The sequence below is a fragment of the Scardinius erythrophthalmus genome (genome assembly GCF_964197995.2).
Source record: "Scardinius erythrophthalmus genome assembly, chromosome: 1".
Classification (NCBI taxonomy): Eukaryota; Metazoa; Chordata; class Actinopteri; order Cypriniformes; family Leuciscidae; genus Scardinius; species Scardinius erythrophthalmus.
Genome location: NC_138221.1, coordinates 76232212 through 76256842, shown reverse-complemented (window position 1 = coordinate 76256842; position 24631 = coordinate 76232212).

The following is a 24631-nucleotide window of genomic DNA, read 5'->3' as shown; positions in this document are numbered from 1 at the left end:
TGGCTCCCGGCAAACATGTGACTATGGTGGCTGGTGTCTCTATTTTCATGTTCCGTGTAATAGAATCGCCAATAACTAGGGCACATTCAAAAGGATTCTCAGTGGGTGTTTCACAGTGTTTGTTGACTGATTCTCTATCACAGTTGTTTATTAGACTAGTAAAAGGTGTGAGCGAGCGCGAGAAAAAAAGACGGCAAGCATGGATGACAGGTTAACAGGTTAGCGAAATACTAACGTGTTGTGATAGCGATAACGATTTAGATAAAAGCTAGCGATGTCAGATTAATGTGATAGGCAAAATTAGACAATATCTAATATGTGGTGATGAGTAAGTTATATTTAGCAATATAAATAACAAGGAAAGATAGTAAATAGAGATTCAAAACAGAAAGCTATACAGAGCTTACAGACGCAAACCACTCAGCAGCAAGGCAGACAGGAGCAATCGATCCTTACAGGAGCTAACTAGCTACTCACACCATGTGACTATAGCAGCTAAGAGGTCTGTTTCCAAATCGTAGGCCAAAGACTGAAGAGCGGTGAGTGCTTTTATGGGATCTTGATTGCAGTGCTGATGTAAGACTGAAAAAAAATCTGGAAGAGAGGGCAACTCTCTGAGAAAACAAAAGAAATGAAAGCTGCAAGCAGCGATGAAAGGGCCCTCGCACCCGTGCCACCTCAACCCGGTGGCTTTAGGAAGACAAAGCACGATCGGCAATCTGCATTTGAGTTGGTAAATATAGGAGGAGTAAATGTAAATGTAAATGTTGTTTGTATTTGCCACACTTCCTGCTCCCTCCCAGGTGGCACTATTACTATAACTGAATATTGTCATGTTGATGTGTTCAGGACAGGACTGGGCGATATGGCCAAAAATAATTATCACGATAATTATTTTATATCAGTCGATATCGATAATTATCACGATAAATGTCAAATCTTTATTTCTTTCAAGTTTAAAGGCAGATTTTTGCTTCAAAGTGAAAGTTGTAGAAACCAGAGCGTTAATTGTGGTTTTAAACTACTCTTTATTGTCAGAACATATCATGACAAAAACTTGCCAAACAGGAGAACATTTCACAAATCTGAGGAAGAACATTCAAACATTTGTCATTTTTCCTTAACAAAATAAATATCTTAATAGAAAAATTAATTTCTTAGTGTCTGCATGTGCTAATGGGGGATATTGTTTCAAGTCTTGAAACAGGTTTGTGTTGCCTGACTTTGATGGCACGTATCTTCAGCACAGTTTGCAGTGCAGGCTGCAATATTAATATTACATGTTTTGTCTCGAAACACATATTTGACAGTGAGTTGACAGTACTATTAGCTTGAGTTAGGATGCAGATTTACTGTTAATTTTTTTGCTCATTAACAAAAACAGTAAAATCTATTTAAAATTTAACAACCTCATTTTTATTTGGTAAAATGTAATATTCTTACTATTTGAGTTTTATTAAAATTAACCCTCTGGGGTCTGAAGTTTTTTCAGGGCCCTGGAGGTGTTCTGACATGCTCTGACATTTGTGCTTATTTCTGTTACTTGTGACATTTTCATGGCTAAAGTCTGATTACACTGTATTGACTGTTCGGACGCTCTTGCTTACTGCTCTCCTATATTTTATATTTTATTTCCTTTTATCACCTAATTTTAACTTCAGCAAACAGCACAGTGCTCAGACAACAAAGTTTGGATAACTACAAAAACGCAGAATTCTTTTACCCGACCAGCTTACATTCCGGGAAAGGAAAACACAACTGCCTACATTCATACGGATAAGAGAAAATGCCTCTTCAGGTTCAAGAATCTACTTGCTGCACTAACTGCCACAGACTTTTACAAAGGATTGCAGTTCTCGAAACAAAGTTACTTACGGGACCACCAAACCAGACGGAGCACACAACAGAGCTTCGTCATGAATGTAAATGAGGAATCCCCAAATGTGATGAATGTGATCGAACACAGACTGAATGGGCCAGTAGCTAACACTGATGCTAACTGGCGCTCAAGGTCGAGCAGACAGCGGCACTCAGCTCAGAGCGCAGCCAAGCCCAGGACTCTGATAGTGGGGGACTCCATAATTAGAAACATTAGCGGCAGGGATACAACTCCATGCTGCCTTCCACAAGCAACAACTTCTGATATAAACAGGGAACTTCAGAACATTCTGATGAAACATAAGACTGCAAATCGACTCATCATACATGTGGGGAAGAATGATATTCATAAAGAGCAGTCAGAACTCCTTAAGAAGGATTTCCATGAACTTTTTGAAACACTTAAAAGACTGAAAGTTCAAACATTCATCAGTGGACCTCTCCCAGCAAGAGGAACAAACAGGTTTTCACGGTTGCTTGGGCTAAATACATGGCTGCAAAAAAACTGCAATATAAAAGGAGTGAACTTCATTGACAATTTCAATCTTTTCTGGAGTCAGAGACAACTGTTTCATCGGGATGGCCATCACCCAAACAAACTTGGTTCAAGAGTGTTAAAGGACAACTTCTACTTCTCCCTCAATCATCCTTCTGCAGTTTGTGCCAATCCACTCAATCTGAACGGCACACACACACATGGACACAGTATGAATGACCACGGGACTTCACTTCAGCAACAAAATGGACATGCGGTTGACATATCACACAAGGACAATGATAACACCACTCCGCCACAACAACCTCTGCTCACGGACACAATCTCAGCTGAGCCCTGCCCACAGAAAAACATATCAGAACTGCTTAAAGATTCAACACCCAAGGACGACTTCCTGGAAAACAGCCAGGGAAGCCAGGACAGCATATCACAACCTCCTATAACACCAGAGCAACAGCCCCTTTCACCAGACACGCTATCCCTCTCTCCAGCATCGCCACTACTGTGTTTCTCACAGAAAATGGAAGAACTGGTGTATGCTGGAACCAGACTATCCCACTCTTTTGCAAGCCCCCAGATACCAACCAAAAAACGACAGGCACCATTACCACCCGCACCAAAGCCTGCGGGCTCAGCTCGCCCTCCCCCTCCTGTGAGAGCTCTTCGGCCTCTACCACAACGCCAGGGCCCACACCCTCCTCCATCTGCTCAAGGTGAACCAAAAACAACTGATACCAGCTCTCAGTGATGTGTTTTGGGTCCCCGCTCTGATAACAGTAACTTTCTCAAATGTTTACAGAACAAGCGGGAACCCAGTGTGCATGTATCTTTCTCTATTGCTGTTCTATTACAAGATAGAAAATCTAAGGCCTTCAATAGCCGTGCAGCAAACCTAACTAATCTGGTGCCTATTACACGTCAAAGTAAGATTGATGTGGGGACAAAAAGTAAGACTGTTAAGTTAGCACTTTTAAACATTCGTTCACTTAAAAATAAATCACTTCTAGTCAACGATTTAATAACCACAAACAATCTGGATTTTATGCTTCTGAATGAAACCTGGCTAGAAGACAGCTGCAGTGCAACAATCCTCAATGAAGCAGCCCCTCCTAACTTTACTTTTATGAGTGTCTGCAGAGCTGTTAAGAGAGGTGGGGGTCTAGCTGCTCTTTTTAAAGATATCTATCAATGTAAGCAAATATCATTTGGGAATTACCCTTCTTTCGAATATCTGGGTATTGTGTTGAAAGGCGCTCCACGCATTTTACTTATCATTATTTACAGGCCTCCAAAATACTCTCCAGCCTTCGCTGAGGACTTTACAGAACTGTTATCAACAATTACCTCAGAGTTTGACTGTTTTGCCATTGCTGGAGATTTTAACATCCACATAGATAGTGCAGAAAACAATATGGCAAAAGAAATCAAAACTGTTTTAAAAACTTTTGATCTGACTCAGCATGTACATGGACCCACACACAATCGTGGACACACTCTAGATTTACTTATTAGTAAGGGTCTAAACATTTCATTAATTGTTATTAAGGATGTAGCACTGTCTGATCATTTCTGTATTTTCTTTGATATATTGATCTCTCCTGCCACTGAAGCTAGATCTGTGTCTGTCAAGAAGAGATGCTTAAATGAGAACACTAGTGTACTATTTATGAAGGCTATATCCTTAACACCAAGCATATCTGCAGACTCTGTTGATTTTCTCCTTGATTCTTTTAACTCAAAAGTTAAAGGTATAATTGATGATATTGCTCCTGTTAAAGTCAGGAAGAAGAGTGGCAGACAAAAAGCACCTTGGAGAAACTCAACAGCAGTGCAAAATATGAAAAGACAATGCAGAAAAGCAGAGCGCATGTGGCGGAAGACTAAACTTGTAGTCCATTATAACATCTACAAAGACAGCCTTCATGCTTTCAATATGGAACTAGGCAAAGCTAGACAGACTTTCTTCTCAAATATTATAAACAGCAATTTAAACAACACACGCACTCTTTTTGCTACTGCAGAGAGACTGACAAACCCTCCAAGCCAGATTCCCAGTGAAATGCTCTCAGAGAACAAGTGCAATGAGTTTGCTTCTTTCTTCTCTGAGAAAATCAATAATATCAGAAAGGTGATCAGCACATCCTTGAGTTGCGCTGGGGTCAGACAGATCAAACCACCCAAGAAAGTAGTTACTATGTCTGATTGCAAAGAAATTGATGGCAAAATTTTGGAAGAAACTGTATAGCACCTTAAAACATCAACATGCGCTCTTGACACACTCCCCACATCATTTTTCAAAAGTGTCTTAAACTGTTTAGAAGCAGATCTCCTAGAAGTGGTAAATGTCTCACTTCGCTCTGGGAGTTTTCCATACTCCCTGAAAACTGCAGTTGTCAAGCCCCTCCTGAAAAAGAGCAATCTGGATAAGACCATATTAACCCTCTGGGGTCTGGGCTGTTTTTGGGGCCCTTGAGATGTTCTGACATGCCCTGACATTTGTGCTTTTTTCAGTTGCTTATAAACATATTAATGGCAAAGGTGTAAATTCACTCTATAAAGCAAAAACAGGGCTACAATAATATGTGAGCCACGTGTATGTACATGTTTTAATTTTTGAGAGAATAATGTTTATGCATGGATATTGAAAAGACTAAAAACTAAAATTTCTGAAATAAGGCCACAAAACACATAGTAAATATGTGTCAATAAGACTTTTGACTAATGGATGTCCTCGCCTAGAATTTTTCTTCAAAATTATGTGAAACTAGTCTTGCTTTATCGTTCACATAAAACCATACATTGATTTAAATTGATGTAAAACAGGTTTTGCTTGGAAAGCCAATATGCGAGGGGGGCGTGAACGAGGAGTGGTTTACAACTTAGAATACAATGTCCCACCCACTCTGCATAATGATGAGCCCTTCACTCAGGTGTGACACTGACTGAGCCACAATGCAAGGACAAAAGATACATTTAGAAGAAGACTTATATTGACCATTTAAGATTTTGCTTACATCTATCTTGTAAATATGTTTTGCTATTTTATTAAAAAGGTTACAATTACAAAAATAATTACAATTTCAACAATATTTCAAGTGTACTCTTTCTTTGTAAAAAAAAATTATTATAGGCCTACATTTTATCTATGTATTCATTAGTTTGAATTTAGTCAACATTGGAACAGCTAACATCTTAGTTGATGACTTATTTTTGACAAAAATAGTAATTTATATATAGAAATTGCTAAACAAAAGCTTATTTGACGTGGCAGTATATTCTACAGTAAAAACTGTACCCAAATCTAGTCAACAAGATGTTGTCTTTCATATTTCGCCTGACTGTAATGTTGTTTTCATGAAATATTAGGGCATATTGTTAATTTGCAGTTTAATACGTTGCTTATACAAATAGCCTACATTTAATTTCAACATATTTCAGTCGATTTTTACTCATCTCAGTATAGCAATACAGTTTGCTAAAACATCATCATTCATTCACACACGCGATTTAAATTTAACTTCTGGCAAAGATGAAGTTGACGATAGGCTTTTGACTCGCGATCTTCGCAGTAGGCTAGTGAACGCACCGGAGAAATGCACATTTATTAGGCTACATAGTTTTTTGTTTTGGATGGTTTTGTTTAGAACCAGCTTTCTGTAAATATATTTCACATTTTTTAGACATGTGAGGCGAGTAGGCTAGTTCAAGAGGAGAGAGTCCAGTTCAAGCACCTTATGTAGTGATTGCTAGCCTATATTTACTTTAAATTCACTCTATAAAGCAAAAACAGGGCTACAATAATATGTGAGCCACGTGTATGTACATGTTTTAATTTTTGAGAGAATAATGTTTATGCATGGATATTGAAAAGACTAAAAACTAAAATTTCTGAAATAAGGCCACAAAACACATAGTAAATATGTGTCAATAAGACTTTTGACTAATGGATGTCCTCGCCTAGAATTTTTCTTCAAAATTATGTGAAACTAGTCTTGCTTTATCGTTCACATAAAACCATACATTGATTTAAATTGATGTAAAACAGGTTTTGCTTGGAAAGCCAATATGCGAGGGGGGCGTGAACGAGGAGTGGTTTACAACTTAGAATACAATGTCCCACCCACTCTGCATAATGATGAGCCCTTCACTCAGGTGTGACACTGACTGAGCCACAATGCAAGGACAAAAGATACATTTAGAAGAAGACTTATATTGACCATTTAAGATTTTGCTTACATCTATCTTGTAAATATGTTTTGCTATTTTATTAAAAAGGTTACAATTACAAAAATAATTACAATTTCAACAATATTTCAAGTGTACTCTTTCTTTGTAAAAAAAAATTATTATAGGCCTACATTTTATCTATGTATTCATTAGTTTGAATTTAGTCAACATTGGAACAGCTAACATCTTAGTTGATGACTTATTTTTGACAAAAATAGTAATTTATATATAGAAATTGCTAAACAAAAGCTTATTTGACGTGGCAGTATATTCTACAGTAAAAACTGTACCCAAATCTAGTCAACAAGATGTTGTCTTTCATATTTCGCCTGACTGTAATGTTGTTTTCATGAAATATTAGGGCATATTGTTAATTTGCAGTTTAATACGTTGCTTATACAAATAGCCTACATTTAATTTCAACATATTTCAGTCGATTTTTACTCATCTCAGTATAGCAATACAGTTTGCTAAAACATCACCATTCATTCACACACGCGATTTAAATTTAACTTCTGGCAAAGATGAAGTTGACGATAGGCTTTTGACTCGCGATCTTCGCAGTAGGCTAGTGAACGCACCGGAGAAATGCACATTTATTAGGCTACATAGTTTTTTGTTTTGGATGGTTTTGTTTAGAACCAGCTTTCTGTAAATATATTTCACATTTTTTAGACATGTGAGGCGAGTAGGCTAGTTCAAGAGGAGAGAGTCCAGTTCAAGCACCTTATGTAGTGATTGCTAGCCTATATTTACTTTAAATCCAGGAAATTTGTTAATGAAAAAAATATTAAAATTAAGATACAATTGATACAAAACGAAATTCGTTTTAAAGAAAGGATTTGTACTTTCTGTTTTGAGGTCTCTGTGAAAGTTTGAAAGTCTTGTAGTGCTTTTTTTTTTAGAGCGCTCGCGTCCATAATGGAGAACTGTCACGTAATATTGTTTTTTTGCCAGCTGTGGTAAACAGCGCGCATCTATGCCGTTCATTCATTCATAAACAGAAACCCGAGAAGGAAAAACTTACTAGTATTCCTCAGCTCGTATTTCTCGTATTCCTCATTATTCCTCACAGCGCTGCGTTGTAAACAAGTAATGATCTGAATAAACTTGTGTTTTGGTTTTCTCGAGCTGATGGGGGCGTTCACAGGATTGCGCGGATTACCTCAGCCATTTGCGTTTGAATAGCGCGCGCTCTCCGTGGGCGGAGTCACATTACATTTGAATTAGCTCTAATGAGGTCGACTGGAATCGCTCTCTTTTAATACAGATTTCACAAGATGAGAATATTTGTTTTTTATATAAATTACTTCATTTAAAAGAGGAGAATTCAAGCTTCATGCCTGTGTGCCTGTATGTCTGTTTGACTGAGTATTCACTGAGTTATTGCTCATTTTCGGACGCGTTTCAGAATGGACTACACTGGCAGAGAGAAGGCAGAACTCGCTTCGTGTTTATTTTTCTTTATTTGGCAAAAAGCACAACACTTTGTTTTTATTGTGAGTATACACAAAAATAATACACATTTAACAGAATCGATTGATGTATGAAACTTGTTTTGTAAAATCAAAGTCAAAAGAGTATTTGGGGTCTCAATTCAACTCATAAGGAAAAAAGCGTGCAGATCACGCCGGCGTGATTGCCGACCTCTGAGGGTTAAGCAACTATAGGCCGATCTCAAATCTTCCTTTCATAGGCAAGATCATTGAAAAAGTTGTCTTCAATCAGCTGAACAAATTCTTGAGCTTGAATGGATCCTTTGACAATTTTCAGTCTGGTTTCAAACCGCACCACAGCACAGAGACAGCGCTTATAAAGATAATAAATGATATTCGCTTAAATACTGATTCAGGCAAATTATCAGTGCTGGTGCTACTTGACCTCAGTGCTGCATTTGACACTGTCGATCATAACATACTTGAAAACAGGCTGGAAAACTGGGTGGGGCTTACTGGGATAGTCCTAAAATGGTTCAGGTCATACTTAGATGGGAGAGGTTATTATGTGAGTATAGGTGACCATAAGTCTGAGTGGACATCCATGACATGCGGAGTCCCTCAAGGCTCAAATCTTGCACCACTCCTGTTCAACCTGTATATGCTCCCAATGAGCCAAATAATGAGAAAGAACCAAATTGCTTACCACAGCTATGCAGACGACACACAGATCTACTTAGCCCTATCGCCTAACGACTACAGCCCAATTGAATCCCTGTGCCAATGCATTGACGAAGTCAACAGTTGGATGTGTCAAAACTTTCTTCAGTTAAACAAAGACAAAACTGAAGTCATTGAGTTCGGAAACAAAGATGAAGTTCTCAAGGTGAACGCATACCTTCACTCTAGGGGTCAAACAACTAAACATCAAGTCAGGAATCTTGGTGTGACACTAGAGTCAGACCTTAGTTTCAGTAGTCATGTCAAAGCAATAACTAAATCAGCATACTATCATCTGAAAAATATTGCAAGAATTAGATGCTTTGTTTCCAGACAAGACTTAGGGTGTATTCACACCAGGAAAGTCCGATAGTTCACTTGCTTTGGTCCGGACCAAATAGAATGTTGATTTTTTTTGTTTGGTACGGTTCGCTTTCACACTGCTCTTTTTACAAGTGAACCAAAATGTGTAAACAAAACCACACGTGTGCTAAGGTCGTCCATTCATTGGACAGGAATTCTCAAGCAGGGAAAAGCAGGAAGTGCACAAACAGGCTCAGCATGGAGATATTTCGTAATGTAGCCTATTTGTTATTTTACTGATTTGGTGTTATTCTCTTCAAACGCAATATGAAGAAACTATGGTAGATAAAAGCCTGCCCGCACTGACAATTGATTGGGTCCATGGGCGTCAGTTTGGTTTGAAATGTGCTGGGGACAGAGACGCATTCGGAAGTGCTTTTTCAGAAGTGATGGGTACAATGACGCATTCATTTTTTTTCCTCTCTTTCGCGCAGGTTATGTTTTGAAAGACGATGTCCCGTAGCTCAGGCACGGCCCCACTTTTCAACAGGCTCACCAAAAACTGAAAAAAAAAAAAAAAAAACTTTTACTAGCCTATATTCTAATTTTGTCAATAGCCTAATTATAAAAAATCGCCAATGAGCTCATAATTTGTGCTAAAATAGTGTTTAGTTTTAAAAAAAAAACATTTTAAAAAGCTGGTTATATTTTGATGTTTCTGCGCAAGTTCAGCAGACAGTGAGGTTCGTGTTTGTTCCGATCGATCGAGGTCGTGCAGTGGAGAGCGCATTTCTGAATATTCCGCTCCGCTCGTTCATTCCGCAGGGTCGCTCGCTCAACACAGATGTCCTGTTGCCTGGTTCGAAAATATGTGGAATAAGGGCTGCTTCCGACTAAAAGTTTTTTTTTTCTAGTCGACTAGGCTAGTTGTTCATTTAAGTCATTCGTGGACAAATCGCCCCTTTATATTAATTTAATTAGGCCTACTTGTATAGCCTACAGGATAATAAGCGTTTAGCCGCACTCAAGCGCACGACCGCACACATAAAGACTGCCACAAAGAACCGGTAAAAGTAATGATTATGAATGCGTCTAAATGTGTCTAAATACGCTGTGAATGTGAATGTGCATTATACGCTGAGTTTCGGTTCATTTATGAGACGAACTCCACTCGCCGGCGCCTCCATGTTGTGATTCTGCTATTTTTACTTTAAAATAATCCAGGCAATGGGTTCATGAAACATTGATTAAAATTAAGATATAATTAATACAAAATGAAATTAAATTTAAAGAAAGGCAGCTGTTCTGTTTGAGGTCTCTGTGAGTTGTAAAGCATGCCGCTTTGGAGCGCTCACGTCCGTAACCGAACTGACACGTTGTTTTTTCCCTCATAAACGTGAACATGAAAAATAAAATAAAATGAATATTATAATGTTTTTTGTTATGTCAGACAATGATTACCAAATTTCTCTCTCATATTGCTCCTCATACCCACTGAAAACGGTCAAAAAAATCGAACCAAAAGTCAAATTAATATGGACGGAAGTTAAAAGTGGTGGGTAGCCTACAGAATGACGAAATCTGGTGGGTACGCGTCCCCCCGTCCCCCCCGAAATGCTTGGGTCCTTATATGCGCTTCGTGAGGCACACTAGCTGGCACACACACGCAAGGTCTCTCGCTCCCTCTCTCTGCCGTGCGCGCGCTCTTGCTCGCTCGTAGATTCCCGGAGATCTTAACTGATTCGCGGGTATCAGGGAGCCGCCATCGACATGCGGGAGACTCCCGGAACTTCTTTGTTATGACATTATATTACAGCAGGATTATGCCAAAATGTCCGTTTTGTTAAGTATTCTCATTAGAGCAGTCAAATAAAAAGACGCAGTTTTCTGCAGTTGGGTCGGTTCATGTTCACACCGTAAACGAACCGTACCAGAGTTCGTTTGGAACCGTACCGAGACCACCTCTTCAGCTGGGTCTCGGTTCGATTGTTTGGTCCGCACCCGAGTTCGATTGCTGTATTCACACCTGCCCAAAAGGTCCGCACCAAGGGGGGAAACGAACTAGAGTTCGATTCAATCAAACCAAACAAGGCATTTGTGAATACACCCTTAGGGTGTTCTCTTACGAGAGGTTCTCTCGTATTGCGTAGTTGCTTACGCTACGGGAAAGCCTTTCTTTCTCGAGATACTGAAGCCAAAAATTATCCTTAATTTTTATAATCTTGTCAACGCAGTGCGGCAGCCTGCAGACCTAGGGCAAGCTAACTAGCGTGCCCATTGGCTGCCCTGCGGCAACTGCAGCAGCCTACCGCTGAGCCCTTGGCGTGACGTCACGACCAATGAGCGCGCTTGACGCGCTTAATGCGTCACAGCCCGCGAAAAAGGGGTGTGGCTTAGCGTATATAAACAGGGCTCGGAGGCTGCTTCTCTGATTTCTGTCTTTTCAGCGAAGCTCTTCGCATCGCTGCTCTCTGAGGAAGCCGCCGTCGAAACAAGCGACCAGCACGCCGAGGATCTCAGCCTGAGGACGCCGGCCGCCTTCGCCGCCTTCAGCTTTCCCTGCCTGCTTCGCTATCCGGCGATCATATCCTTTACTGCTCTGTGTTGTATGTGTTTGTGTGTTCGCCCCGCGACACACTTTTGCATCTAAAAGAGCGCGAGGCGTTGTTGCAAATGCCTCGCTCATCCTGTGGCTCGTGCAGAGCCCCGCTCAGCCATGGAGACCGCCACGTGGTCTGCGCTCTCTGCCTGGGCTTCGACCACGCAGCCCGCGCCCTCTCCTCGGGCGGCTGCGAACAGTGTGAGGACTTGCCGATGTCGACCCTGCGGGCTCGACTCGCCATGTTTGACGATCCTCCACCTTCCCCGGCTGCCTCTTCAGGGCCGCGTAAGAAGAAACGCCGCTCTCAAAGGCCTCCCGAGCCGGTGGTTATAGCTGAGCGCTCGCCGGAGCCCCTCCCGCGAGCCTCGCTTTCTCCTTCTCCCCCGCCCTTCACCGACGCGCAGCGGCCGGCTACTGCCCGCACTGCCGTCGCCTCAGGGGATGAAGCAGATGACGCCGCTGACAGCTGCTCTCTGCTTGCTTCGGACAGCGAGGAGTGGTCGGGCTCTCACCGCTCCGCCTCCTCGACTCCTGAGTCTGGCAGGTCCCGCTCCAGTGTCGACGCGGAGCTTATCCGCCTCCTCACCAAAGCGGTCGACCGACTGGGATTGGACTGGTCCCCACCCAAGGAGCCCGCGCCTAACCGACTCGACGGGTGTTTTAGCTCCACACAGCGCTCGTCTCGGCCACCAACCACTTCGCAGCGACGCCAGGGCGGCCGCCCTAGGTCGCGCTCGACCAGCCGTCACAGACCGCCGCCCCCCCGGGGCCCGCGTCCCAAGATAACGCTGAAGTCTGAGCCCGCGAAGTCCTCCTAGCATCCGCAGGGAGGAAGAGATGGCTGAGTCCCGCTGCAGCCGGACCGCCATCAAAACGCCCAGCTCTGTCAGTCCCCTCAGTGCAGGCTACTGCAGCAGCTTACACCGCAGCCAACGAGCCAGTAATACCACTCGCTCGCCTGCACACAAACGCCGTTTTTACGGCGGCCCAAATAAATCTCAGAAAGAGTGTAAATTCGGGCTTTCCGGCTCCGGCCGAAGGTGTTGTAAGTGTAGAAAATGTGCCCACTCCCACGTGCTCACTGCTTCACACAAACACGGTCCCCATGGTAACGCGTTCAGAGCGCTCTCTCATAAAGCGGTCACACGCCGCTCGAGTAATAAGTGTAGTAAATGTGCCCACAACTCTGTGCTCACATCTACCTGTAACTCGCTCTGCCACTCGGTTACCCCGGGCAACAGCGGCTCAAGCCGAGGGTGTTATAAGTGTAGAAAATGTGCCCACTCCCATGTGCTCACTGCTTCACACAAACAGGGTCCCCATGGTAACGCGTACAGAGCGCTCTCTCATGAAGCGGTCGCAAGCCGCTCGAGTATTAAATGTAGGAAATGTGCCCACAACCTTGTGCTCACACCTACCCGCTGCTCGCTCTGCCAGCCAGTTACCTTGGGTCACGGACCCTCTAAAGCTCCCAAACACTGGCCGTGTCATAAGTGTAAACCCTGCGCCCGCTCACGAGCACGCGCACTCACTTGTAGACATTATAATCCCCACGCCTCTCTCGCGCCTGGGATGTTTGACAGCAAATCACGCTCCATCCGATGGGACCGAGCTACTGAACGCTGTACAGTCGGCCAATACTGTTTACCAGCCCCCGTGTTCGAGCACCAGCGGCGCGCGCGCCGCGCCTTTCTCTCTGTTACAGGCTCCCCATCCCGCGCAGCGCGGCGATCTGAGCCCAGAGACCATTCGACCCCTAGCTATGCATGCGGAAGCATGGGAAGCGATTCAGGGCGCGTCAGAATGGGTGCTGAAAACTATAAAACACGGCTATTCGCTTCAATTCGCTCGTCGCCCTCCGCGCTATACAGCACAGACGGAGACGAGAGTGAGTTCAGAAGCTGCGCACTTGCTTCAAGCAGAAATAGCGAAGCTGCTGCGCAAAGGGGCTATAGAACAGGTTCATCCTTCTTTGAGCGAGTCGGGCGTTTACAGCCGCTACTTCCTCGTGCCCAAGAAGGACGGAGCGTTCAGACCTATTTTAGATCTGAGACATCTGAACAAAGCCCTCATGAGACGGCCGTTCAAAATGATCACAACCAGAAAAATCCTCGCGCAGATTCGCCCAGGAGACTGGTTTATCTCTCTCGATCTAAAAGACGCATACTTTCAGATCCAGATAACTCCCCGTCACAGGCCATTCTTGAGATTCGCCTTCGAGGGTCGAGTATATCAGTACACAGTCCTGCCGTTCGGCCTGTCTTTGGCACCCCGTACATTTACGAAATGCATGGACACGGCCCTCGCTCGCCTGAGGAAACAGGGAATGCGAATACTGAATTATCTGGACGATTGGCTTATTCTAGCGCAGTCAGAGACGGAACTTGTGTCTCACAGAACAGCGCTTCTCAGCCATCTGGAGGAGCTGGGTCTCTCGGTCAACTGGACCAAGAGCTCGCTATCACCCCGTCAGTCAATTTCCTTTCTTGGAATAGAACTGGACTCGGTGGCTATGACGGCCAGACTGTCGGAGCAGCGCGCGCGCCGCATCCGCCTCCTCGCCGCATCCCTCCAAATAGGCAGCCGGGTTCCGCTGAGGACATTCCAGCGTATCCTGGGGCATATGGCCTCAGCTGCAGCAGTGCTCCAGCTGGGTTTACTGCGCATGCGCCCGCTCCAACGCTGGCTGAAAATGCGCGTGCCCCACCGAGCCTGGGCGGCCGGCGGCTTGCGAGTCAGAGTGAATCAGGGATGCATTTCAGCCCTGCAGCCCTGGCTGGCAGCCGAATGGTATCACACAGGAGTGACTATGGGAGTGATTTCACACCGGAAAGTTGTCTCGACAGACGCTTCCAACCTAGGTTGGGGAGCGCTCTTCGAAGGCAGACCGGTCTATGGCCGCTGGTCAGACCAGGAGAATCTCCTACACATAAACTGTCTAGAGATGCTCGCGGTCGAGAAAGCGCTCAAACACTTCCTCCCATTCCTCCACGGTCACCATGTTCTAGTCCGCACGGACAATACATCGGTAGTGGCCTACGTGAATCACCAGGGCGGTGTCAGATCAAAGATGCTCTGCACCCTGGCGGAACGCCTCCTCGTGTGGGCTCAGCACTCTCTGCGCTCGCTGAGAGCCGCGCATGTGCCTGGCCACCTGAACGAGGGCCCCGACAGACTGTCCAGGGACAACGTTCCCCCTGGGGAGTGGTCTCTACACCCCCAAACAGTCCAGTCACTGTGGCGACGGTTCGGCAAAGCGAAAGTCGACCTTTTTGCGTCAAAAGACAACGCTCACTGCCCAGAGTTCTTCTCGAAGAACGAGGACGCGCTGGCCCAGATCTGGCCCAGCGGCCCGTTGTACGCTTTTCCCCCGGTCTCTCTGCTGCCTCAGGTCATCGAGAGAATCAGGGAAGCGCGCCACTCAGTGCTCCTCATAGCCCCATGCTGGGAGAACCAAGCTTGGTTCCCGGATCTAATACAGCTGGCAGGCTCAGCCCCCTGGCCGATACCGGTGAGGAGAGACCTTCTCTCTCAAGCACGCGGATCGATATGGCATCCCCATCCAGAGCGCTGGTCTCTGCATGCGTGGAGCCTCAACGATTACACGCTAATCTGCCAGACGGGGTCATGAACACGATCATACAATCTAGAGCCCCCTCTACGAGGCGGCTCTACATGTCGAAATGGTCAGTGTTTAACACATGGTGCACTGCTAAGGGGCTCGATCCACAGACATGTGGGGTATCGCGAGTACTGTGTTTCCTTCAAGAGCTACTGGACGCGGGCAGGTCCCCCTCCACGCTCAAAGTCTATGTTGCGGCCATTTCAGCGCTCTCGGTTTCTGAGCAGGGCCGCGCATTAGGAAGGAACGAGCTCGTCATCCGCTTCCTTAGGGGAGCCAGGAGGATGAACCCCCCGCGACCCCCCTCGGTTCCTATGTGGGATCTCTCTCTGGTCTTGGAGGCCCTGAGAGCGCATCCCTTCGAACCCTTGGAAACTGTGGATATGAAATACCTCACGCTCAAAACCGTTTTTCTGATAGCTCTGTCGTCAGTCAAACGAGTGGGAGACCTTCACGCGTTATCTGTTAACGCCGCGTGCCTCGAGTTCGGACCTAATGACTCCAAAGTCATTCTCAGACCGAGGCATGGGTACGTTCCAAAAATTTTGGGCACTCCCTTCAGAGCACAGGTCATTTCCCTCTCAGCCCTGCCGACGCACGGCAGCGAGGCCGATAGTAATCTCCTCTGCCCGGTCAGGGCGTTGAGAAACTACATTTCACGGTCCGCCGCTTTCAGGCGCTCGGATCAGCTCTTTGTTTCGTTTGGTGGGCGCACCAAGGGTCTCGCCGCCTCGAAACACAGCCTGTCCAGATGGATAGTGGACGCTATTGCTGCTGCTTATGCGTCTAAAGACCTGCAGTGCCCTTTGGGCGTTCGAGCTCATTCCACTAGAGGCATGGCCTCGTCGTGGGCATGGTCCAGCGGGATTCCCATTCATGACATTTGTGCAGCGGCAGGCTGGGCCTCCCCCTCCACGTTTGTTAGGTTTTACAACCTGGATGTTCCCGCCTTGCAGGCGAAAGTCTTAGCAGTCTAAGTCTCGCGTATGCCAGCCCACTATCTGTGCGCGGGCTACGTTGTGTGATTTAGCTCTACTGGTTGAGCTGCACTATGCAGGGAATTGTCAGTTAGGACCGGCCGTGCCGCTCCTAACCCCCTAGTGTGTGCTTATGTACGGCGCTAGCCCTCTTCGGGCTGCCCGGCTCTCCGCTATCACGTTCCCCGGGCTCTCCCTGGGACTCATTCAGTGGATGCTGGGCGCGCACGGCGTTGACAAGGGCGTTCCCGTAGCGTAAGCAACTACGCAATACGAGAGAACCTCTCGTAAGAGAACGTTTCGGTTACTCACGTAACCTCTGTTCTCTCTAGAAGAGGGAACGAGTATTGCGTAGCCCGCCGTGCTCGCGCCACGAGCTCATTTCGCTTCATGCGACAGAAACCAGAGAAGCAGCCTCCGAGCCCTGTTTATATACGCTAAGCCACACCCCTTTTTCGCGGGCTGTGACGCATTAAGCGCGCCAAGCGCGCTCATTGGTCGTGACGTCACGCCAAGGGCTCAGCGGTAGGCTGCTGCAGTTGCCGCAGGGCAGCCAATGGGCACGCTAGTTAGCTTGCCCTAGGTCTGCAGGCTGCCGCACTGCGTTGACAAGATTATAAAAATTAAGGATAATTTTTGGCTTCAGTATCTCGAGAAAGAAAGGCTTTCCCGTAGCGCAAGCAACTACGCAATACTCGTTCCCTCTTCTAGAGAGAACAGAGGTTACGTGAGTAACCGAAACGTATTCACACCAGGAAAGTCCGATAGTTCACTTGCTTTGGTCCGGACCAAATAGAATGTTGATTTTTTTTGTTTGGTACGGTTCGCTTTCACACTGCTCTTTTTGCAAGTGAACCAAAATGTGTAAACAAAACACGTGTGCTAAGGTCGTTCATTCATTGGACAGGAATTCTCAAGCAGGGAAAAGCAGGAAGTGCACAAACAGGCTCAGCATGGAGATATTTCGTATTGTAATATTTGTTATTTTACTGATTTGGTGTTATTCTCTACAAACGCAATATGAAGAAACTATATGGTATAGATAAAAGCCCGGCCGCACTGACAATTGATTGCTTGGGTCGTTACATGCGCTTCGTGAGGCACACTAGCGCACACACACACACACACACAAGGTCTCTCGCTCCCTCTCTCTGCCGTGCGCGCGCTCTAGCTCGCTCGCTTTAGACACCATTATGCCAAAATGTCCGTTTTGTTAAGTATCCTCATAAGAGCAGTCAAATAAAAAGGCGCAGTTTTCTGCAATTGGGTCGGTTCATGTTCACACCGTAAACGAACCGTACCAGAGTTCGTTTGGAACCGTACCGAGACCACCTCTTCAGCTGGGTCTCGGTTCGATTGTTTGGTCCGCACCCGAGTTCGATTGCTGTATTCACACCTGCCCAAAAGGTCCGCACCAAGGGGGGAAACGAACTAGAGTTCGATTCAATCGAACCAAACGAGGCAGGTGTGAATACACCCTTAGAGAAACTTGTGCATGCTTTCATCACCAGCAGGGTGGATTACTGTAATGGACTCCTCACTTCTGAGCCGAACCAGAAAATATGAACATATCTCACCAGTCCTCAGGTCTTTACACTGGCTCCCAGTTAAATTTAGGATTGATTTTAAAGTATTATTGCTGGTATATAAATCATTCAATGGCCTAGGATCTCAATACATTGCAGATATGCTCACTGAATATAAACCCAACAGATCACTCAGATCACTAGGATCATATCAGCTAGAAATACCAAGGGTTCACTCAAAGCATAGTGAATCTGCTTTTAGCTATTATGCCAGCCGCAGCTGGAACCAGCTTCCAGAGGAGATCAGACGTGCTCCTACAGTAGTCACATTCAAATCCAGACTCAAAACACTTCTGTTTAGCTATGCATTTACTGAATGAGCACTGTGCCAATGTTCGTCCGACTGTTTGTACTGTTTTATTTTATTTTTCTAAACTGTTTTAATTATTCTTATTTCTTTTATTATTTTAATTTCTTCTATGTAAAGCACTTTGAATTGCCATTGTGTATGAAATGTGCTATATAAATAAACTTGCCTGTATTCAGCACAAACTCTGCTACAATAATATATCAGCAGCATGTATTTAAAAGTTTGTAGTTTTGAGATAATGACGTTTATGCGTGGTTTGTGAAAAACAAAAAATTGTCACTGAAATAAGGCCATGAAACCCATACTGATTATTTCTTCACACAACTTTTGAAAATTGTATCATGTAGCCTAGAATATTTGCCTCAAATCTATGTGAAAATCATCCTGACATCTCATTCAGATAAAACAATATATCAGTTTTAAATTTGTAAGACATGTTTTGTGTAAGAAAGCTTTATGTGAGTAGGCGTGAACACATCATGAATATTAATGGTTTTCACACCTGAGAAAGACAAAGACCTTCCCCTAACGGCCCTATTAGGAGCTATCAGGCCCTGTCATTCTGAGCAACCTTGCACAAAGAATGAGGAGATTTAAAAAAGAATGGCTTTTTGATTGTTTGGATTTATTTACAACACAACATATTCCAAAGATACACAACAAATGACAAAAAAGCACATTATTGAACACACTGATTTAAAGACAGAGACTTGAACAGTCACACACCTTTGTGCCATTCCTGAAACATAGTACGTACCTGTCATTTCCAAGTTGTTTGATTTTTCACTTTACAATGTTCATGTAAAAAAAAAAAAAAAAAAAAACAGTTGTGCACATGCAGATATCAAGAGAAACTATAGGGCTGTACGATTTTGGGAATACAGTTTAGATTTTTCTGGTTAAAATTGCGATTTAAAGGTCCCGTATTATGCCCCTTTTCACAAGATGTAAAATAAGTCTCTGATGTCCCCAGAGTGTGTATGTGAAGTTTCAGCTCAAAATACCCAACAGATCATTTTTTACAGCATGTTTAAATTGTCATTTTTTGGGGCTCAGAAAAACACGCTGTTTTAGTGTGTGCCCTTTAAATGCAAATAAGCTGCTGCTGGACGACCCTCGGATACGACGTCTCTCAGGATAATTTCATCTCATGGAATGATCAGAAACTCTCAGTAACGGTGTTCATTTCGAGGTGGACAATAATGCCTACTGAGTGCTGTATAGAGATGGAACAGGTATAGTTTAGTAGTTTAATTACGGTTATTATAACGTATTTGTCATCTGCTTGTATGCATCCATTATTTATTAATAGCCTACAAGTCTGCTGTTTCGGACCAGGTCCGAATGATGATCAAACATATACTGATGAGTTTAATAAAGTTTATTGTACATCACACAAAAGATGAAGCGTCAGTTTTACTTCAGAAAATCACCGTAAGAGCTGAGTAAACAGTAAGTTATAAGAAGTGCGCAAGTAGGCCTACATAAACGAATTTCGGGAGAGTTGAGGGAGCATTCCTGTGGGCGGAGGTTAGTCAAAAAACTGTTCTAGTGACGTCATTAAAGAAGGAAGTAGAGGGATGTAGTCAACTTCTGTTATAAAATATCTCGCTTGGCATTGAACTTTGAGCTTTATAATTTTACAGACATTATTTATACTCTAACAACAACATTACACACTAACTAAAGTTTGAAACATGGGATCACGAAGAAAGGGACCTTTAAAATTTACAAAATACACACACTTATACCGCTCCAAACTATTAAACATTATTATTACCATATTATACATAAACGTTTGAGCAGATATCCACAAACACAGTATTTACAGTAAATCCGGGTCTAAACTTTATAATATTCACCATATTAGAGTAAACACTCACACTAGCCTACTTTTATCATGCTGTGTTTTATTATTGAATATAAAAACATCCTTGTGTCATACATGAATATAAATTTAGCATTGAAAGGTTGCATACCTGTACGTTACTGAATTCTTTGTCTCTGATTCTTTGTTTTGAGGTGATGGGCGTTTACAGCTCTGCGTTCCTTCGCATGGACTATTTGCATGTCAATCGCTCGAGTGGGTGTGGTCACATTAGAGTTAACGAGGACGCGTTTGAGAAACTGTACATGCCGTTGCTTTCATGCGGATTATAATATTGTTCACGGTAGAGAAAGATGCATGTAGGCTACACAGGAAACTAAGGGAAACACAGGAAACTAAGCTAACGTTAACATACACTGCTGCTTGGTAACTTCAAACTTGGCTAAATATTTAATTTTAATATTTAATTAAATATTCTATGTAGCTTACAAAAAAAAAAAAAGTTCAGTGTAGGCCTACCTTGAAAACGAGTCCACTTTAAACCGCAGCATTTTCTGTCAGCAATGTATGACAAGTAGCCTAACGTTAGTGCTGTCAACGTAAACGCATGCGATTAATTTTTGTCCAGCTTTAACGTGTTAAAATATTTATCGCAGTGTCCGTTCTTTCTGTCATGCTTTGGGTTATATGATCATGCTCTCCTTCACGCAAATGTTTTAAACTATCAATGCGCGAGAAGACAAAAGAGAACGCGCTGTCAGTGAATGTCCTCCTGAAACACACACACAGAAAGATGCGCGCGCCAGTATCGCAGTCGACAGCGCGCCATCGAGTTCTCTTTCGCGCTTGAACGAACCATAACACACACATTTATGCCAAAATGTCAGTTTTGTTGAGTATCTTCACAAGAACAGTCAAATGAGTTAAATACAATTTTAAATGGAAGTAAAGAGTAGAGAATGAGATGTGTGAGATCCTGTCAGCAGCGGCGGGTATAAAAGTGACAGCAATTCTCTCTGTTAGTAAAGTTAACCAAAGAACAATGGGAACAGAGAAAATTACTAACTCCTCAACGCTTCAGGATTAATCTATTTTTCATTTATAATTTATGTAGTGCGGACTGTTTTATAAACGTAAACGTAATTCATATCGGTTAGACAGGTAAGGTACAGGTAAATATGACATTTATTATGGGTTTAAGTGAGGACTGTTTTAAGTTCACTTAAATTTAAAAGATGTTATATTTTTTTAAGCCTAATAAAGATTTCAAATTTTTGAAAAATAAATTTTCATCGAGACATAAGTAGCTATATCAGTGATACTGGTCTTCATTCATAAAAATTTCAGGCTCAGGATTTTTTTTCACTTTAACCCCTGAGTCATATTTTAGTCATCTAAGTTGTTTTAGTCTAGTTTGAGATGACAAAATGCAAGAAGATTTTAGTCGACTAAATCTACAGTAGAGTTTACTAAAATATAATGGGTTTAGTTAAATTGTAATGTATTCATTTCATTCCAAACCCATATACTCCCAGAGAAAACATCTGAAGAGTTCAGATGCAAAAGCCTCTAAGTGCCATCTGAAATTTTCTTACAGAATGATCATTTTTATCAAGCTTGTATATTTAAGCTCAGTAATTTCACTTAAATGACAATTAGTAGGTAATCTTCATTGCCATTTAAGTGAAATTATTGAATTTAAATATACAAGCTTGATAAAAATGATCATTCTATAAGAAAATTTCAGATGGCATTTAGAGGCTTTTGCATCTGAACTCTTCATCTATTAACCTGTTAAAATGAATGATTTTAAAGTTTGAACATGCAATACAGATACAGATTGAACTACTGTGACTTAAAAAATATCCTAAAATTAAATAAAAACACTTTCCCTAAAGTAGAACTGCTATAAAGCCAAAACAATCTCTGTTACTTTAAATTATACGTTTATCTCTGTAAAGCTGCTTTGAAACAATCTACATTGTTAAAAGTGCTATATAAATGAAGATGACGACTTGACTTGACCCACTGTCACTTTAAGACATCGGATCATGTCCAATGACATGCGGATCCAATTGCACTGATGCACATCCGATACACTCAAAACTGTTTAAGACATAACCAACATAGTTTACGTGAATACTCTCCAAAACGGACATCTCGACATAATGTTGCATGTATTTGTCCATTCAGACACGAAAGAGAGCTCAATTCAGTACTCACGCGCTGTATAGGTGTCTATGTGCATGGCTGCACGCTTCGGGTCGGGTGTGTGCGCACAGAAAACCGTACCGAATAGAGCTCTTTTTTTGTGTCGTCAGTCTTTTTTTTAGATCTACATGTCTGCTCTACTCATTCTCCCAGACGTTTACATATTTGAACGTTTCATGAGACATGCAGCGCATGTCAACTCGTGTGCCGCTGGGTAGATCAGCACGTTACAGTACAAATGTGCGCATCTACCACAAACGCAGGACATCAGTTCTGACTGGATCGCTTCCCAAATCGTCCCTACCAAACATTTTCGCTAGTTTTACTCGCTGACGAAAATGTCAATAGATTTTCATCATAGTTGTTGTCATTCAAAACTAGTTTTTATTTAGTAATCGTCTAGTTTTTGTCTGTGAAAAAATGTCGTTGATGAAAATCTACTGCTTTTCCTGCATGTCAATGTTGAATTTACTGTTGAATTTGAACCACTGAATTTGTGGAAGCAAATTTGCAAAGCAAAATTAAAATGGACCGAAAATTGCCTGTTGAATATTATAGGTTGTATTTTTAAACAGTTTGAATATTTTGGAAGTGAAAATGAAATATGAAAGGTGAATATGGATTATTGCATTTTAATATTGAAAATATTCACAGCTTAAATATTCAACCATGTTGAATTTCAGCCCATAAATTGCAAGCCCTAAAAACACAATGCATTCAAATGCAAGCATAGTTAATGCAATGCATAGTTCTTTCAAGTAGTGCAATTCAACAGGCTTTTTTGTTTCAAAAACATTTGCCATTATTTTACTTCCATAGAACTGCACATCAAACAACTGTTTCTTCAGTGCCTCCAGAAACAAATTCATTTTTGTGTTTTTTTGTTTGTTTTTGTTTCACTTTTTTCTATTTTTTTTTTAAATGAAGTGCTTTCAGTTGACTAAATTAAATGAAAAAAAGACTGAAAAAATAAGAATGTAATTGAACTAATGGAAAAGTGTTTTTATTTTGTTTTATTATAAAGAAGATTGAACATTGATTCAACAGTATGAGCATGTTTTTTGTCTTCAATATTAATATTGTTTCAACAGAGGGTGATGCTGAAAAAAACATCACTTTATAATGTGTAATAAATAATAGTGCCATTGAATTCTGAAAAAAATGTCAACATTGAGTGTGCAAAAATGATGTTGAAAAATTATAACTTTGTAATGTTGATTTAATAATTTATTTGTGGTTGAAACTCAACATTGTTTCAACAGTAACTGAAGGTGCAAAAGTTATGTTGAAAAAATATATAACTGTTATGTTGAATCAATATTATTGCCACTGCTGTTTCTGCCTGAAGAATTAAAGAGAAGAAAGGAAGAAGATGCTCTGTTGCTGGTGTGACGGCGCTTCAAGCGATCACCGCGTCCCGCTGCCGGTCGAGTTTTCGTCTGAAAAAAAAAAAAGTCGTTTTCACGGCTGGTATTGAGTGAGTGCAGCACACGGGCTTGCAGTTTCCCCGTTGTGTCTGCCGCGGTGGTCCCTCGGCACTTCGGCGCGTATTGAGCATCCTTCTTCTCTTTCTATTTCTCTTTCTCTTTCCTTCTCTAAAAGAGCATCTCGGGCGTTTCGCGTCCTTTTCAGGATGTCGTTTCACCCATGCATTTCTGGATGCGGATGACTTCTCCCTCAGGAAGATGGTCATAAACACTGCCTCTCGTGTTTGGGCTTTGTGAACGAGTTATGTTCTCATTGCGGGAACATGACTCTGGCGATGCTGCGTTCAAGACTGCGAACCCTGAAACATGGGGGAGTCCCTTCAGAGAATCCCCGATCTAGTTCGTCTGCCGGTTCAGTTCGGCAGGCGGCTACTTCGGTGATTCATGTTGGTGAGCGTTTGAGGATTACAGTGAAGAATGCTCCGACTGGTGAAAGATCCTCTCGGGCTTCTCACTCCTCTAGTAGCTCGCTGCCATTGGTTGCCTCGGCGGAGCTTCCGGGGCCGTCTCGTGCGGTCCCGGTTGTTTCCTTCGGGGCGCCGCCTGAGGATCAGATGTCGATCTCGGCATCGGAGGAAGAGCGGTCATCTTCTGGTGATGACTCAGCGGGTCTACCCCCTTCGGGTGTGGTGGCTGCGGCTGAGCCGGATCCAGAAATGGCCGCTATGCTCAAAAGGGCGGCTGCGAATGTCGGGCTCACGTGGAATCCTCCACCGGGTCCCGAACCTTCGCGGCTAGATGATTGGTGTCTCGGTGGGGGCCGTGCTGTTGCCCCGCGGCCCGCTCCAGTACCATTCTTCCCTGAAGTGCATGAGGAGTTGAGGCAGTCTTGGCTGGCCCCTCTGGCGACCAGGCGTAGGCAACCTCGCTCCTCCTTCCTCACCACCCTCGATGGTGGGGCCGCGCACGGGTACGAGGGAATCCTCCCAGTGGAGCGGTCGGTTGCGA